The sequence below is a fragment of the Carya illinoinensis genome, chromosome 10 (assembly GCF_018687715.1).
Source record: "Carya illinoinensis cultivar Pawnee chromosome 10, C.illinoinensisPawnee_v1, whole genome shotgun sequence".
Taxonomy (NCBI): Eukaryota; Viridiplantae; Streptophyta; class Magnoliopsida; order Fagales; family Juglandaceae; genus Carya; species Carya illinoinensis.
In genome coordinates this window covers 31,606,640-31,625,242 of record NC_056761.1, presented here as the reverse complement: position 1 = coordinate 31,625,242, position 18,603 = coordinate 31,606,640, and the positions used below count along the sequence as shown (strand labels likewise).

The window sequence follows — 18,603 nt, the reverse complement described above, 5'->3', positions numbered from 1 at the left end:
AATCTTCTGACTCTTTAGGGATGCCCATACGAATTATCAATTATTTGTCTCATCATTATTGATCCCGGATGTCCAATGCGATCATGCCAAGTCATAAATACTTTGGGGTCAATGCACTTCTGGTGCATTACCACATGTGATTCAATTGTTATCATTTCTGTATAATACAATCCAAATGAGAGAGCAGACAATTTTTCTAATACGAGTTTTTTGCTCGAAATCATTTTAGTAATGAGAAGATACTCTTTACTGCCTTCGTTGGTGGGTTCAATATGACAACCATTACAATGTATAATCTTAAAAATCAATAAATTTCTTCTAGATCGTGAAGAAAATAGAGCATCATCAGTACACAATATACGCTCTTCCCTCTTCATCGTAATTGTACCTCTTTCCCTCTTCATCTTCTTATATGCTCTTCCCTTTGTCTCTCTTTCCCTCTTCATCTTCTTCAACGTAATTGTACCCAAATGGTTGCCAGAAGGTCTGAACTTGTAAATTTAGACGAGCAGAGCCAACCCATGGCCGGCATCCCAGAGCTAGGTTATGCTAGTAGCTCTTGGCATTTGGAGGCCTTTCATGACTTCCTACAGTTGCTGATCTCCACCTACCGCGTACCAAATACTCTGGTTTTTTAGGCTCCTGTGCACTGCAAAAGGGCCATTGGCATTTATGGTTTGGCATTGCACATTGCTCTTTTCCCCTGTATCTTCTCCTATGGGTTGAGACTACCCTTCCCTCACCCTATTTGTGAAATCTTGTGCTCACTTTCGCCCAACTTCATCCAAAAGCCTAGCAAATTTTGATATGTTGTTGTATTCTATTACAGCCTGCTTTTATTAAAGTCTGATTCAAAACATGCCGACTTGACCTACCGTGAGTTCCTTCGGACCCATAACGTGAAAAGAGGTGCTGGGGACATCTATAGTTCAAGGCGATGAGCACCCTTGTAGTGTTGGAGCAGCGATACCGCAAGGTCCTCGATTGGACAAGCAAGTTATTTGTTTTCTCTAGCCATTGATGAGAGTTCCCGATTGGGAAAATCAGCCACTCCGAGTTCCCAATCAGGGCCTCGTGGGCTGTCATTCCCAGTGATAAGGTCCTGTGCTTGACAACTACTCCCAATGAGCTGCATCGCATTGCCATTGTTAAAGAGTAGGCGAGCGCCCCTTTCTCGTTCACTTGGAGGTTCTTCTTGGGGAGGATAACTTTGTCACTTATCTTCCTCCTATTGGTCACACCATCCCTTCCAATTGAGGCAATTCCATTCGTCTGCCCGCAGCGTCGTTGAAGAGGGGTGCTCCGAGCCTTCCCCTCGAGGTGAGGGGAAGACAACTCGCTTAGAGGCAGGTAAGGCGAGAAGTGATTGTGCATCCCCACTAAGCCAATCGGCGGAGGTGGTCATCATCTAGCGGTTGAGGTACTCAGTGTCTATCTGTGTCCCTACTTCTCTAAGGCTTTTTGTGGAGCCAACTCGACAGTTTAAGGGAAAAGGGATCTCTTGATCTTGGTACATCCACAACACCCCCTTCTTTCATCATTCTTGTCATTGAGCCTATGGTGATTGTTGACTTAGGGGTGATGGCCGCTCCCGTGGGACCACAAGACACAACTTGGGGGGGCAACTTAGTTCAGATGCACTTTTAAGGAGTCCTTTGGATAAGGTGCCTCGTTAGTCTCGCATGGTGGAGCCGCCTTTTGAATCCAACATTGAGATGTCTCCCTCTTCGGCATCCACTGCCTGGTCTGCAGCGGAGGACCTTGAGTCCAAGGATACATCTGGGAGCTTTATGGAAAAGTCGGGCCCTACAGAAGGGGATACGTCTATTTGCGGGTTTCCATGGGGAGAAGCTTCTGTAGATGGTGCCACCTCCATTTGCTGCCATCTCTTCACCACACCACTAGTGACCCTCCTGCCATTTGTCCCTCCTGGCCTCCAACTGCCGCCCACGCCACCACCAACCACCATCATTATCTTCTCCAACATCCCTTAGCTTTTCCACAGCCAACCCAAGCTCTCTTTTGTTCCCATTCGAAATTTGCCATTTTTGAGACCCACGACCTTATTTGAAAATACTGTAAAGTAGTTGCGCCCCCACCATTAGCACCACCTTTGATCCTCCAAAATTTTATTTCATCACTATAAGTAATTTTTAAAAAAATTTCTTGACATTTAAATATATTTTTAACTAACATATTTTCTGCAGTCTGGTTAGTTATGCCAGGCCTTGTGTTTGAGGAGTATGGAGGTTGTGTCAGATAGGAGGACGAGATTGTTTATGGAATTGGATTATGTTTAAGTGTTTATATGTTGTGTTTAGTGTCATGACATTCATCATTGTGTTCATGCATTTTCATGTGTTATAAATGAAAAATAGGTTTTCATGTGGCAAAAGATTTTTGGGTGCGTGCATATCACGACGCCAAGCCGAGTTGAGCTATTATCTTGGTGGTGCTCCTCTGGTCACTTGGGAGCGTAATATACTGAGTGACATCACCTGGTTGTCGCTGGGTGACAATGGGATCAGACGAGATGGTAACGCTCTCGTGCCGACTCCTGGCCCCTTTGTTGGCTGGGGTTAGAAGATGCTTAGTCACGAACATGCTGGGCGCGGTGCTGGACATCGCTTTTTACAAAGTTACACACACGGTCGTTACTTGTGGTGTGAAGAAGGGAGCCAGGGTGTGCGGATGATTCCTAGGGGAGATCATGGTGCATATGGTATTGAATAATGGGTCATTTTCTAGGAAAATGATGGGTTCTTGATAAATGGATATGTGGACCATTTTTTAGAAAAATGGTGGTCTTATACTCGAGCCATTTTCTAGGAAAATAGCAGTTTATTTTAATGGAACAGTTTTGGGCCAAATGAAAATTTTGACGCGTGTTGGAAAAATATTCATTTTTGGAGAAACAATGATTTTAGGTCTCTTACATATTTCTGCATGTGCACACATATATGGTGGTTGCATTAATATATTTTTATCTCATAGGTTATTTGGTTGGTTACTTACCGAAATTCACAATCTCAAGTGATATTCTTCCATATGGTTCCGTTTTATAAAATCATAAATTTTGATGCAGATGAAGACATTGAACCGAAGGGATCAACTCTGCCAGAGGAGTGACCTGGGGTCACTTTTGGGATTTGTTTCCCACTTTTGTTATATATTTCGAGTTTATTATATTTTTACTGCATTATTGTATAACTTTTGAAGGCATTTTTATTTTGAAAAATATGTATTTAAAATTTTGGTATTTAGTTGACTAATTTATAATCATCCGCTTTGACTTTTGTTATACACTTTTTGCATATACACACTTAGCACTCGTCGTTGGGGTGTGTGACTCGTGTTGTCATCATTCCGATGTCAATATTTCTGCATTTTTGTACATGGGAGTCGAGGGCGTCACAGGTAGTATCATAGCAGTTCGGCTTTGGGTAAAGCCACATGTCCCGTAGGTGCAGTACTATAAAATTTTAAAGTTTTAATTTGAAATTATTTTATTTAAATTATGTTATTTTATTTTATTTTATTGGTTTTATGTTATTTATCTTATGTTATTTAGTTTTATTTTAATTCATTATACTATATGTTATTATATTTTGTTTTGAGTTGAAAAGTAGGGTTAAGGGTTATGCTATGACAGGAAAATGGTACGACTAAGAATGTCATTGATAGGTATGAATATTTAGTGTAGTAGGCCTAAACTATTAGCGATTTGTTTTTTTAATTTATTTTATTTATTTATTTATTTATTTATTATGTCAAGGCTTGAAGGGAACAACATGGTTTAGGTGATCACTTTGGACTAGGAGTCACAACTAAGGAGGGAAACAACTTAAAATCGTTTAAGATAATTTAGGTCTTAGGTTCCATAGAATTTATGAAAGAATCTATAGAATAGGAGGTTGTAAGTTTAACGAACTTTAAGGATAGATTTATGAGAATTTCATCTAAGATTTGAGGCCCTATAAAAGGTTGCTAGCTGATGGAGAAAGAAACAGAAAGAGAGAGAGAGAGAGAGAGAGAGAGAGAGAGAGAGAGATGAGATAAGAGAAATGGTTATGTTGCTTCAAAATCAAAAGGAAACCAGGTGAAAAACATACACATTTGTTCCAAACAAAGCAAAAGACGAGAGAGTGTTGTCTTTTGCTTTGTTCGCATGGTGTAATCCACAGAGGTGAAGTTGGAGGGAAGTGCGACAGCTGATGGAGAAAGAAACAAAGAGAAAGAAACATAGAGAGAGAGAGAGAGAGAGAGAGAGAGAGAGAGAGAGAGAGAGAGAGAGAGAGAGATGAGAAAAATTAGAGAAATGGTTTCATTGCTCTAAAATAAAAGGAACCAGGGGGCAAAAAAGTACAAATTCACTCCAAATAAAGCAAAATAGGAGATTGTGTTGTCTTTTGCTTTGTGAGCATCGTGTAATACAAGGCGGTTAAGTTGGAAGGAAGTGTGACAGCTGATGGAGAAAGAAACAGAGAGAGAAGGTTGCTAGCAGATGGAGAAAGAAACACAAGCATAGAGAGAGAGAGAGAGAGAGAGAGAGAGAGAGAGAGAGAGAGAGAGATGAGAAAAATGAGAGAAATTGTTTCGTTGCATCAAAATAAAAGGAGTCCAAGGGACAAAAACATAAATATTCCTTCCAAACAAAGCAAAAGACAAGAGAGTGTTGTCTTTTGCTTTGTGAGGATTGTGTAATACATGGAAGTGAAGTTGGAAGGAAGTGCAATGCCTGACGGAGAAAGAAACAGAGAGAGAAGGTTACTGGTTGATGGAGAGAGAGAGAGAGAGAGAGAGAGATGAGAGAGAAATTGTTTTGTTGCTTCAAAAGAAAAGGAACCCTAGGGCAAAAATGTACACATTTGCTCCAAACAAAGTAAAAGATGAGAGACTGTTGTCTTTTCCTTTGTGAGCATTGTGTTATCCATGGTGATGAAGTTGGAAGGAAGTGCCCTGGTTGATGGAGATGGTCAACTAACTAAAGTACCTGAGGAGATCAATGACATGTTTAAGAACTATTTCAAGAATTTATTCGAGTCTTGTAGGCCTACAAGTATTGACTCTTGTCTAAATTCTTTAAAGGCTAGTGTTACAGATGCCATGAATGTTGATCTAACAAGGAAGTTTACTGCTGAAGTGGTTAAGGATGCCATTTTTACATTGAATCTATTGGGAAGCCCTGGTCTTGATGGGTTCCCTATAGTTTTTTTTATCAAAAGCATTGCGATGTTCTAGGCCCTGGTATAAATGTTGCAGTGCTTGAAGTCTTGAATGATGGGAAATAGTCGGCAAGTTTAAATGAAACCTTCATTGCTCTTATCCCTAAATGCAAGTCTCCACTCTAGGTAACAAAATTTAGACACATTAGTCTTTGCAATGTCTTATACAAGATCATTGTTAAGGCTATGGGTAATAGGTTAAAAGTATCATTCCTGCCATTATTTCACAAACCCAGAGTGCCTTTGTACCAAGCAGACTTATTACAAACAATGTCATTGTTACTTTTGAAGCAATGCATTCTATGAAGACTCGGATGAAAGGATAGGAAGGGTTCATGGCTCTTAAACTTGACATGAGTAATCTTATGACATAATAGAACGGCCATTTATAAGATCTGTTGTGGAGAAAATGAGTTTTGATCAAAGGTGGAATAGCCTTGTTATGAGATCTGTTTCTTTAGTTTCATACTCACTAATTATTAATGGTATTCTATAGGAGAAGTTCATTCCAACTAGGGGGATCAGGCAAGGTGATCCTCTCCCACCCTACCTGTTCATCCTTTGTTATGAAATTCTAAGCACTTTTCTCAACACAACTGAAGCCACAAGGTTGATCACTGGCCTACCACTAGCTGGGGGTCAATTGTATATTAACCACCTCTTTTTGGTAGATGACAACCTTCTTTTCTGTAAGGTTAATTCATTGCAGTGGAGTAGGTTGTTCATGCTTTTGGAATCTTATGGAAATGCCTCAAGTCAAAGACTCAACAAAGACAGTACTTCCATCTATTTCAGCAAGAACACTTGAGAAGAGACTAAGCAGATCTTAACTAGCATTGTAGGGAAAAGGGCCACCACCTCTTATGAGAAATACTTGTGATTACTAGCATTGGTGGGGAGATCTAGAGCTACCTCTTTCAAAGAAATTGTTGACAAAGTGCAGGACAAAGTGAAGAACTGGAACACAAAGTACCTCTCACAAGTAGGGAAGGAGATCCTTCTGAAAGCTGTGGTGCAAGCAATTCTCACGTATAGCATGATTCTGTTCAAACTTCCTAAAATCCTACTACAAACTCTCAACAAAGCTAAGAGCAACTATTGGTGGGGCTCAAGAGACCAAGATACATTGGGTGTTGGCAACAAATGAGAAGAGCTAAGAAGTTAGGAGGCTTGGGATTTAGGGAATTTGAAAATTTCAATATTATTGCTATGCTGACCAAACAAGGGTGGAGGCTTCTTCAAAATCCCAACTCCCTTGTTGCTAAAGTCCTTAAAGCTAAATACTTCCTAGACATTAATTTCTTGAAAGCAATAAGTTGGGCAGTAATCTCTCTTATATTTGGCAAAGTATTTTATCGGCTAGAACTTTGTTGGAGTATGGCCTTTTATGGAGAATAGGCAATGGGGAGGCAGTTAGTATATAGAAGTGGTTGCCTTAGCATACCACCTTCAAACCTCAAAGCTTGATCAATTTTCTATAGGCTAATACTAAAGTTTGTAACCTTATTGACTCAGATACTCATCAGTCGAAGGACTTATTGGTCAATGCCATTTTTTCTAGAGAAGAAGCAGTTGTCATTAAAGCCATACCTATTAGTCACTATAATAGGCCTAATAAGAGGATTTGGAGATGTATTTCAAAGGATAATTTTACTATCAAAAGTGTATACCATCTTTGTGGTGAACTTCAAGATCGTGACAAAGGAAAGACCTCAAACCTACAGACTAAGCAAGATGATTGGACCAAGATCTAGCACTTATAGATCCCAAATGCAAATAAAACTTTTATTTGGAGAGCTTGTCTCAATGCTCTTCCAACAAGAGTTAACTTATGTATCAGAAAAGTTGATGTTAACCTTGAGTGTCGCTTTTGTACACAACACCCTAAAATAGCACCCAGAGACATTGGAGCATGTACTATGGGATTGCATCACAGCTAATGATGTGTGGAGACAATGCACAATTAGTATTCCAAATAGTGGATCACACAGCCAGATAGGGGTGTGCATCCGGACCGGTTTTTTTCTAGATCCGGTCCGAAAATCCGGATCCGGGTGAATCCAGGCGGATAACCGCCCAGATTACACCTGGGCGGTTGTTATAAACCCGGATCCGGTTACAGATTCGGTTTATAAATCCGGTAATCCGTAACCGGGTTATACACCTGATTACTATTTTTTTTCCCCCGAAACGACACCGTTTCTCCTTAACATTTTGATTTTCTGAAAACGTAACACGGTCTCTCACTTGTCTGAATCTCTCACTCGTCTTCTCTCACGCTGGTCTCTCAAGAACCCTAGGGCCCGTGGCGATTGCATAGCAAATCTTCTCTCTCTGTCTTGAAACCTAAGGTATGTTAATCTCTCTCTCTCTTTCTCTCTCTCTCTCTCGATTTGGGTGGATTCCTTTTTTTGGTTTACGTTTGATTTTCGCGTGATGTTATCTCTTTTCTGATTTACACATTTCTTGGCTTGTGATTTACGAATTTGGATGTTTTGCTAGTTGAATCTCTCTGTTTAGAAAATTGTGGCAATGTTGATCTCTCAAGATCTGTTTAGGGTTTGCCATTTGGGTTTGCGATTTTGCATTTGTATTTTTGATTTTGCTGGTTATGAGTTTTCTGATTCTTTGTGATTATGTTGGGTCTGTGAGTTTGCATTTGTACTTGTGAGTTTGCAGGCTATGATTTTGCATTTGTCTTTGTGATTCTGGTAATGTATTTGTTTTTTTGAATAATGGTAGATAGAGTTGGTAGCATAAGAGGTGGCATTATATCTGTAAAATGATGATAATTTCATAAATTATTTTATAAAAGTATCAATATTTCTTTAAAAATATTATTGTATAAATTAAGGGTTTTGAATATGCATCATTTTCTGCGACAGCCACTCTCAATAGGAACCAAACAATGTCAATCCCCATCAGCCAGTCCAAGAAGGGTGGGGGTATTCATTTGGACCTCCAAGACCAGCATATGTACATATATACATATATATATATATATATTTAGGAATTAAGAAATCATTCCTAATTAATTTTCTTCAGCAGCACTAATATGCTTACTTAGCTTGACCCCTCCATAAAAAAGATAAATAAAAAAGAGGGGGTTGGGGTTTGGGGGCAGTCAAATTAATCGTCCCGGTTAGATAATTAAGAAAAGGATATGCAGAGAGAGAGAGAGAGCCATGTGTACGTGGACAGAAACTGAAAAACAGCAAAGTGAACAGGTTGATGTTGGAGAAAGTCAAGTAGTACTATGCATATAAATAGTGTATCTAAAAAACATCTATCTATCTGATGAGGCTGTGGCTTCAGCCTAGCTTGATGCTATCTATATATCTTTATTTATTCTGCTGCACTTTCTACATGTGTGGCTCCCCTCCCCTCCCCTCCCCTCAATCCACCGACGTTCATTAATTGCATCCTCATTATCTGATGCATGCGGCCTCTATTCATACGTACTTGTGATTTTCTAGCTTTCGAGGCCGTTCTGTAAATTATAGTAACTTTATAATTAAGTTTCTACATTAATGGATATCTCAACTTCATGCATGGCCTGTATCTATCTTTTTGGGATCTAAATGACATGTTAGTTTTTTAAACATATTAGTTTCGTGGGAAATTTTATAACTCTATATTAAATAAAGGGTAATTTTATAAAATTGAAATTTATTTATAATGAAGTGGCATGCTTCCATTATATATTGGCTGATTGTAACCTGGATTGTAAAATAATTGTAAAACGTACAGTTACAATTGTATCATTAGTACTCTTAGTTCATATCTCGCTTCTAGCTCATTAATCATTTTGCTCTAAAAAATAAGTAAATAATACATGTCTACACTATCGCCTAAGATATGACAGAAAATTAGACATGTATTATTTAAACCAGTGAAATTAATGCAGCTTCATTATTTATATAATTATTTCCCTGGCAGCACATGAGATCAATGCTTCCCTATAGCTAAGAAAGCTGTGGCATAAGTACAGTTTGACTAAAAGTAAGCACATTGTGCAGTAAAAAGTTAAAAATGCTTGTGATAATGTTTGCTTGTAATTATTTCCATGCATGCATGCACATTTCCCTGCCCTGCATATATATATTTGTATTGTTGCCGATTTGATTTTTATTATATATCCTTTTCTTTTCTTATGCTTAAAACAGATGGAAGGTAGTTTTAGTAATAGTATTGATGGCTCTAGTTCAACTCATATTTCATTAGACATGGAGGAAGACACTAGTCCTTTAGTGCCTTCCTCCATAAATATCCCAAACCCCGGACCCGCAACATCTCTCCCCCCAAAGCCAAAAAGAGCTAAGAAGGCTACCAACTAATCTCATGTATGGGATTATTTTACAAAGATTGAACCCGTTGATCCCATTGCACCGAAAGCTCAATTCAATTATTGTTTCAAGATTTATGGATGCCATTATAAAAATGGTACTTCATCAATGTCGCACCACCTAGGATATTTTTGTTCGGAGTCTCCCATTAGACGGGATAAAAATCTTGAGAAGGATAAATCACCATCACACACTGGAGTTAGAATGAATGGTAGAGGATCTAATCCTCAAATGTTAGGACAATATGACCGTGAAAAATTAAAGGGGATGATTTCTAATTTGTTTATCCAGTGTGAATTGTCATTCAAGGTTATAGAGTATCCGGCATTTGTTAAACTCTTGAATTATTTAGAGCCTAGACACAACTTGCCATCCCAAACCACCTTCCAAAAAGAGTGTATTGGTTTATATAAGGAGGAGAAGCAAAAGTTGAAGGCTTTGTTGAGCAATCAAAGAGTTTGTTTGACCACCGATATATGGACATCGGTGCAAAACAAGAATTATATTTATGTCACATGTCATTATGTTGATCAAAATTGGGTACTACACAAGAAAATCATAATGTTTTTCAAGATTCCTAATCATAGAGGTGAGACCATTGCTTAGATGTTAGAGTCTTGCTTGATGGATTGGGAGATTAACCGCCTTTGTACAATCACTGTGGATAATGCCACCTCTAATGATGTCGCTGTTGATCATGTGAAGAGGAGCATAAGAGATAAAGAGTTTACAATCTTGGAAGGCGAGTTTATACATGTGCAATGTGCTGCACATATTTTAAACCTCATTGTTTGTGATGGTTTAAAAATTATATATGATGCTATAAATAATATTAGAGAAGCAGTAAGATTTGTGAGGTCCTCACCAGCAAGGCTTGATATGTTTAGAGCATGTGCAAAGGAGCTGAATATTGTGTGTGGAAAAATGGTGTGTCTAGATGTTCCCACTAGATGGAACTCCACATACCTAATGCTTAGTATTGCTGAAAAATATGAAAAAGCTTTTGTGCTAATGAGAATGAGGGAGTCACAGCTTGCAGCGCCTCTATTTGAAGATTGCCAAAGGGCTCGTGTTTTTATTAAGTTTCTTAAAGTTTTTTATGATGCCACTTTGAAAATCTCCGGCTCATCTTATGTGACATCTAATATGTTATTTCAACAAATTTCTACAATTGAGCACAATTTGAACAAAATGGGTCAGAGTGAGGATGATTTTTTGAGGAAGATGGCATCTAATATCAAACTTAAGTTTGATAAATATTGGGGGAATATGAATAAAATGAACATGATTGTTTATGTAGCTTTTGTCCTTGACCCTCGATATAAGATCACAGCCTTGTCATATTGGTTAAAAAAGTGCAAAGGGGATGAATGTGGAGATAGAATTGAGGCAAATGTAAGATTGCTCATGAATCATTTGATTGAGCAATATCACAAGTTTTATGGGCTAGGTAGTGAAAGATCAAATATGGCACAAGTTTCAAGTTCCTCAAGTATCATTGGTGATGACTTGGAATATGAAGATTTTGATACATCTCTAGATCAATATCTTGAGGGGCAAAACAATTCGGTATTTAGCTCGGACTTAGAGAGGTATTTGTCGGATGTGATTGAACCAAAAGTACTCAAGTTTGATATTTTGGATTGGTGGAAGAGGAATTCATTTAGATATCCCATCCTTGCGGAGATTGCACGTGATATATTGGTCATTCCTATTTCAACCGTCGCATCCGAGTCCGCATTTAGCACCGGTGGACGTGTAATAGACCCATACCGAAGCTCATTAGCACCGGAGACTGTCCAAGTACTAATCTGTACGTAAAATTGGTTGAGTTGTGAACCACTTAGTTCTTGGGAGGTGGAGGAGCATGTAGAAGACGTTGCCATTGAAGGTAAATGCTTTTATTTGTTAATTTTGATTTTTTATTGCTAGTTTATCCATTTAACTTAACCTCTACATTTTTTTCTTCTAAAGGTAACCCTCTTCCTTCAACTTTAGCAACTTAATTTTGTGGTTCAGCACATTTGACAAACATTCTGTAACTGTAAGTATATTATGCTATCTTGAATACATGTATCTTATTTGCATTTAGGATTTACTGTTTGTTAATCAAACTTGAAAATCTTTTCAACAGATTGGATATTTGGTTGTGGCATTGGTGGAAATCTTTTCAACAGATGCCTGAGGCAAGGATCCAGTGTCCAGCTAGTTCTCTGTATTCAAGTTGTACTTTTGGCACTGGTAATATTGTGGAAGTGTTTTTTGTCTTAAATTCATGAGAAAAATTTCCTAATAAAGGCCATTATAAAATTGTTATTTGTTCTATTTTTCAGGCTTGTGGCAGCAAGTGTTCTTATTGTTTACTTGGCTGTAATTTATGGGACATACGATCCTGATTAGAAATTCACTGTCCTGAGCAACAATAGTACTGTTGAGATGACAGTAAGCCTTAGCTTCCTTTGATCTCACTAACACTAGACTGATGGATTCTGTGCTACCACTGCTGCTTCGCCTTCTAGACGAGCAGGATGGCACAGCCAGAGCTGTTGTTATGCTCATAGCAGAATACTGCTCAGTGTATTTTTTCTATTCTTTTTATATTCTAATACTTTGTGGCAGAAACAAATTTATAGTCTGTTCTGTTTAAAATCTCATTGTATTAATGATTTACCAGGAGCAGAGATAGTCAGTGCGTTCAAAAAGTTCTTGAGCAAATTGCTTCTGGGAATGTTTTGTAGCGAAGAAATGCTGTTGATAGGTTAGTATAGCTATCTAGTTTGCTTCCAATGATAGGTTAGTATAGCTATCTGTTTTGGGCAATGTGATCTTGCATGAAACTTACTTGCTGCTATATTTGTTAGTGCACAATGGTTTAATTTAGTACTTTGCATTGCTGAATTGTATAATTCTTCTTGCAGACCCGTCATTAGTTTTTCCAGGAATTGTTCGTCTTGTTTATTCTTCAGATCAAAGAGTCCATTCATCTGCTAGTGAGCCTTCATTAGGGTGCTCAAATATCATAATAAAAAATTTGAAGTTATCTGTATGCTGCTGGACTCTCTGAGGTATGCTCCTTCACCCACCCTTTCAATTCCTAAACCAGAAGTTATTGGTTTATATCTAATCACTTGTAGCTTCTAATTCTGAATAATATCATATTGGACTGATTTTTCACCTATTTTCACCCATTTTCTCTCACAGCAACCTCAATGCAAGCCTAGATTTTCAGCAAACTACAGGAGACATAGGGGAAGGTTTGTCTCTCTTGTTGTGATGGCGCTATTTGTCAAATGATGCATGATTCTCTTTTGTTCTTGTTTTTACCTTGAAATTTCTCCGTTTGATTGTATGACCACATTCTCGGTTTGATCTATTAGTCTTTTTTACCTTCTTAAATCACCAAAACATAACTTTTGGATTGAATGATATTTTTTAATAGAGAAGAGGCTGAAGTTGCTTTTACACACCTTGTTTCAACTAAGCTCTATTAATGGGTCTTCTGAGTTAGGTCTTTTATTGTAAAATGAAAGTCTAAAAAATTCTTGAACATTGATTATATAGTTTCTTGAACATTGTTGTTTGGCTAGTCAGTTGAATTTTGGTGTCCTCTTTGCCCAGGTCAAGGCTAAGAAACCTTCTTGGAAGATTGGTTCCTCGTTTGCTACCAAGAAGGCCACAAAAGGTTCACCTAAAGTCCAGATTGATGTTGATTTGGACCTGATAGATGAAGATAGCCTAAAGTCCAGATTGATGCTGATTTGGACCTGATTTGGTTCCTCATTGTAATTTTTTTTTTTTGAAATAGTAGCAGCATTATATTAGTTTAATTAGTTATAATGTATTATTATTTATTTTATTCTTTGTAAATTTATGTTTTATTTTGTTCTTTGTAAATTTCTGTTTTGCATTGAGATTGAAACAAGATATCAGATTTTTATTTTTATTTTTAAGAGTTTTAAAGTCTTTGAAAAAAAAAACAAAAAACCCGGATATCCGGGTTTTAAGGTAAAATTTTCAAAAAACTGAATATCCGGTTATAATCCGGATATCCGGATTAAACCCGGATATCCGCCCTGATTGGAATCCGGGCGGATAACCGCCTGGTTTTTAGAACCTGGATCCGGATCCGATTATGGCCGGATATCCGGATCCGGATCCGGTTGAACGCACCTACAGCCAGATCTTGAAAGAACAAGTGGATAAGTGGTTTGCTACTTTGAATCAGTCTGATATGGAGGAATTTGCTGTTGATTGTTGGTTGATATGGAAGACAAGAAAAGATTACATTTTCAATGATAAATTTACTCATCCTTCTAAACTATTGAAGCAAGCTAAGGACCTAATCTTTGAATTTAGACTTTCCTCTAAACCCTCAGGTAGACCAAGTCTAGTAGGGCAATAAGTGATGCATGGCAGGCCCCACCCTCCCCCCCAACCCCCACCCCAAAAAAAAAAGATATTTTCAAGTTAAATTAGGATGCTGCTCTGGATAATATTCATTATAAGGTGGGGATAGCAGCTATTATACGTGATTGAGAGGGCACTATCAAGGCCGGCCACTTTGAGGATGAATAGGGACTTGTTCCCTAACCCCCTAATGGCTAAGGCAATAGTTTCTCTCCAAGCTATAATTTTTTGTCAAGACTTGGGCTTTAGAGATATTATATTGGAAGGAGACTCTTTTCAAGTAGTTCAGGGGCTCACAAGTTCTAAAGAATATAGAACTAGTACTAGTATGATATTGACAGTGAAGTATACTGGATGGAATAACAATAGAGTTGCTCATGCTCCTAGAAAACATGCCTTGGGTCTAAATAATTCTCTCATTGTATTGGAGGATATTTCTTCTTGTATTCTTCCTCTTTTACAAGAGTCATTGGAAAAATACAAGCATTTTCTCAATATATATATAAATATATATAGGGTCATGCTAGAGCCACTGCTAGGTTCTAGAATTTTTTTTTTTCAAATCATTTTTTAATACTTTTAAATATTTAAAAAAAATAAAAATTTATAATAATATTAAACAATTTTTTCTTAATCATTAAGAAAAAGAAAAAAAAAACAGAAACAAAAAGGGCCAGAACGGGAGCCACCAGCGGTGGCCTAAGTATTTCCCATATATATATATATAGAAGAATATTTATTTATAATGCACCATTCAACCCCTAAAGCAGGGCAGAACTACATTTAGGGCGTGACCCACCAGAATTTTTGAAAACAATATAAAAACGGTTTGACACCACATGAATTTTCAAAAATCTTACTTAGCACTTAGTTCTCCAAGTTTCTTAATTTTAATTTTTCAAGAATATTTTCATACTTGCATCTAGTTTTTGGTCATTAGTAAAATCTCACATTCTCCCATTGATTTTTTTTTTTTTTTTTCCCACATATGATAATAGGCAAGAAAATTTCTCAATCTTTTTCTTACAAGCAATTCGGTATATTTAAAACCTCATTTTTCCTATTTGTTAACACTTTCTCGTTCAAGCTGTCTTCTACTAGCTAGTTGATGTTGATTGAGTTTTGTTAAAATCTATGTACCATCGAGTTAACAATTACATATTGAGGAAGCATGTATCTCATGGCTAGTCCTATCTTTATAAACTCAACAAAGAAGGTTATTTTTTGTTTTCTTAGCTTTTATCATTTATTTGTGCTTTTACGATGGATTTGTAGGACAATGTTAATTTTTTATTATTTAATCCATTTTGAACGATTACGATATTGATTTTTTACTTCAAGTCTTTAAATAGATCTTTGGTAATACACGTATACTCATTTAAATGGAGTACTACAAAAGCTTATATACTTTTATATTTATATCGGTTGGCCTTTAACAAAAAATCCCTAATTCCGCCCCACCCTAAAGCAATAGAGAATATAAGTGAGATTACGAGAAGATCAATTAAGATTGTCTTATAGGACACGGATGTGCAAATAATTATAGAAAACAGCTACGAGCGCAAATAGCTGGGATAATAGGTACAAGAACACGTCCCTTCAAACCCATGTCCATGTGAAAATAGCAGTGATCCCATAAAAATATATTGTGTACATCATATTATCTCTTTGTTAAGTATCCTAAAAATGAAGTCAACTTCTCATCTAATGATGTTACCCCTAATAAATTTGCGGGACCCTAAATTTGAATAAAGATGCTCCTGAAAACTCCCCTACTTTGACAATGTGACACGTTTCCCTCAAGTTCATGTGAAAATAAAAGCAATTACAAACTATATTTATAATTATAGAATGAATAAGCACTGTATATTTAATTGAAAAAGAGTAAATATGAAATTTAAATAAAATAATTAACTTTTTATTAAAAAATCTATTATTTTTAAAATGAATACAGTACTGTACTTACTTTGGATAATGAAATCAAAGACACAAAAAAACATTTTCTTATTATCCATGCGTGTTAACTTCTTGTCCATTATCCTGAAAATAAAGTCAACTTTTCATTTAATAATGTTCCAACCTAATAAATTAGTGGGACCCTAAATTTTCATATCTCTTACCATCATACAAAAGTCTTTGGGCATGTGAACGGTGAAATTTGTTTTAGGTTTGTTAATTACGTGTTTGTCCCTGCTAGCCGCGCATTGCTTGAGTTTTGCTATGGCCACTTTTTTTAACGCGTAAACAATTTATTTTTATTTTTTTATATCTGTTTCTATTTTTTTAAATATTTTTTAAACCCATTTAAACATTTTTAAAATAAAAAATAAAAAATTATTAAAAAATACTTTATTAATCATTAAATAAAAAAAATTCAATTCAAAATAAGTATGTACTTTTTGGGGGCTCTATCATTACTCTTTCTTTTTTTTGTCTTGAACAATTTGTTTGCCACCATTGTCTCTCCGTTTTCTTTCACAATTTGTATTCTAATAGTATGAATAGTAGTTTGAGTTAAATGGAAAAACTACTTCCTTGTCCTTGAGGTCTGTGTCTGTTGAGAAAATTATTTTTTTGTCCTTGAGGTTTTAATGTGTTTGATGGATAAAATTACCTATTTTTTTAATTTTTCCTTTGAAGTTTATGTTTGATGTGCTACCTTTTTGTCCATAAGGTTCAAAAATATTTTTTGTTTGGAAGGTAAAATTACCAAGTTTTTCATTTAAATGATTAGTGTCACTTTCTTTTATCATCTTTTTTTTATTATCTATTTTTCCGTAATTAAATTATTTTGTCTCTTATATAAAACTACATTTTTACCTTTGAGATTTCTTTGGGTCATCCCCTTGTGCTATGATGACATGCTTGGATTAGATTCATGTGCGATTGTTTTTAGGAATAACACAATATGGTAAGATTTATTTAAAAACAAGACCATCCAATAATTTTTATGTCCTTTAACATATACAAAAAATTGGTCCAACCATAAGGGTTTGCTCTCAAACCCTTGTCAAAGCCTCGTGACCAAGATAATTCAAATCCCTACACTCGTTGCGGGATAAGGCCAAGTTTCAAGACTCGTTGATCCTCCCCTCAACAAATCCAAATCCCTAGACTCACCGCGGGGTCAAGGCTAAGCCACAGCTCCTGAGCCATTGTCAAAGCCTTGTGACTAAGACAATTCAAGTCTCTAGACTTGCTGCAGGGTAAGGTCGAGTCCTTAGACTTGCCGATCCCCTGCTCAAGAAAGCCGAGTCCTTACACCCGCCATAGGGTCAAGGCCAAGCCACAGCTCCTGAGCCCTTATCAAAGCCTTACGGCCAAGACAATTCGAGTTCCTAGACTTGCTGAGGGTTAAGGCCAAGTCCTTAGACTCGTCGATGCCTCGCTTAGCAAAGTCGAGTTCCTCGACTAGTCGCAGGGTCAAGGTTCAGCCACAGCTCCCGAACCCTTGTCAAAGCCTCGCGACCAAGACAATTCGAGTCCCTAAACTTGCTACAGAGTAAGGCCGAATCCTTAGACTCGGTGCAGGGCATGGCCTGGCCATAGCTCTCGAGCCCTTGTCAAAGCCTCGTGACAAAGACAATTCGAGTCCCTAGACTCGCTACAGAGTAAGGCCGAATCCTTAGACTCACCGATCTGCCACTCAACAAAGCCGAGTCCCTAAACTCGTAGTGGGGTCAAGGCCAAGCCAAAGCCCTTGAACTCTTGTCAAAGCCTCGTGGCCAAGACAATTCGAGTCCCTAGACTCACTGCAAGGTAAGGTCAAGTCCCAAGACTCAACGATCCCCTCCTTAACAAAGTAGAGTCCTTAAACCCACAGCAGGGTCAAGGCCGGGCCACAGCTCCCGAGCCCTTGTCAATGCCTCACGACCAACATAATTTGAGTCGCTAGACTTGCTACGGGATAAGGTCAAGTCCTTAAACTCACTGATGCCCCGCTCAACAAGGCCGAGTCCCTAGACTCGCCGCAGGGTCAATGATAGGCCACAACTCCCAAACCCTTATCAAAGTCTTGTGACCAAGACAATTCAAGTCCCTAGACTCGCTAAGGGGTAAGGCCAAGTCCCTAGACTCGTTGATCCCTCGCTCAACAAAGCCGAGTCCCTAGACTCGCAGTGGGATCAAGGCCAGGCCATAGCTCTTAAACCATTGTCAAAGTCTCATGACCAAGATAATTCGAGTCCCTAGACTCATTAAGGGTAAAGCCAAGTCCCTAGACTCACTAATCCCCCACTCAACAAAGTCGAGGCCCTGAACCTACCACGGGGTCAAGGCTGGGCCACAACTCCTAAGCCCTTGTCAAAGCCTCATGACCAAGACAATTCGAGTCCATAGACTCGTTGTGGGGTGAGGTTAAGTACATAGACTCACCAACCCCCTACTCAATAAAGTCGAGTCCCTAGACTCATCGTGGTTCAAGGCTAGGCAACAACTCCCTAGTTCTTGCCAAGTTCACATGACCAAGGCGCCAACTCGAAGCCAAGCGAAAAAAAGAAAGAGGGGAGAAAAGGAAGAAGAAAGCTTGCAACAAGTAAGACACAGACAGTTGGAAGGAAAACACTTTCATATTTGTATATACACAACGTGCAAATTTTACAAGCGTAGGGACAAAGGAAATTTTT

General features: G+C 37.7%; 1 long non-coding RNA gene across 1 annotated transcript; it reads left to right on the top strand.

Annotated features, from left to right (window-relative positions):
• Positions 1-12,548: 12,548 nt before the first annotated feature.
• Positions 12,549-13,275, top strand: LOC122278137. Its single transcript, XR_006229300.1, has 3 exons — positions 12,549-12,636; positions 12,773-12,825; positions 13,190-13,275. It is a non-coding gene; the product is annotated as an uncharacterized LOC122278137 (long non-coding RNA).
• Positions 13,276-18,603: the final 5,328 nt, after the last annotated feature.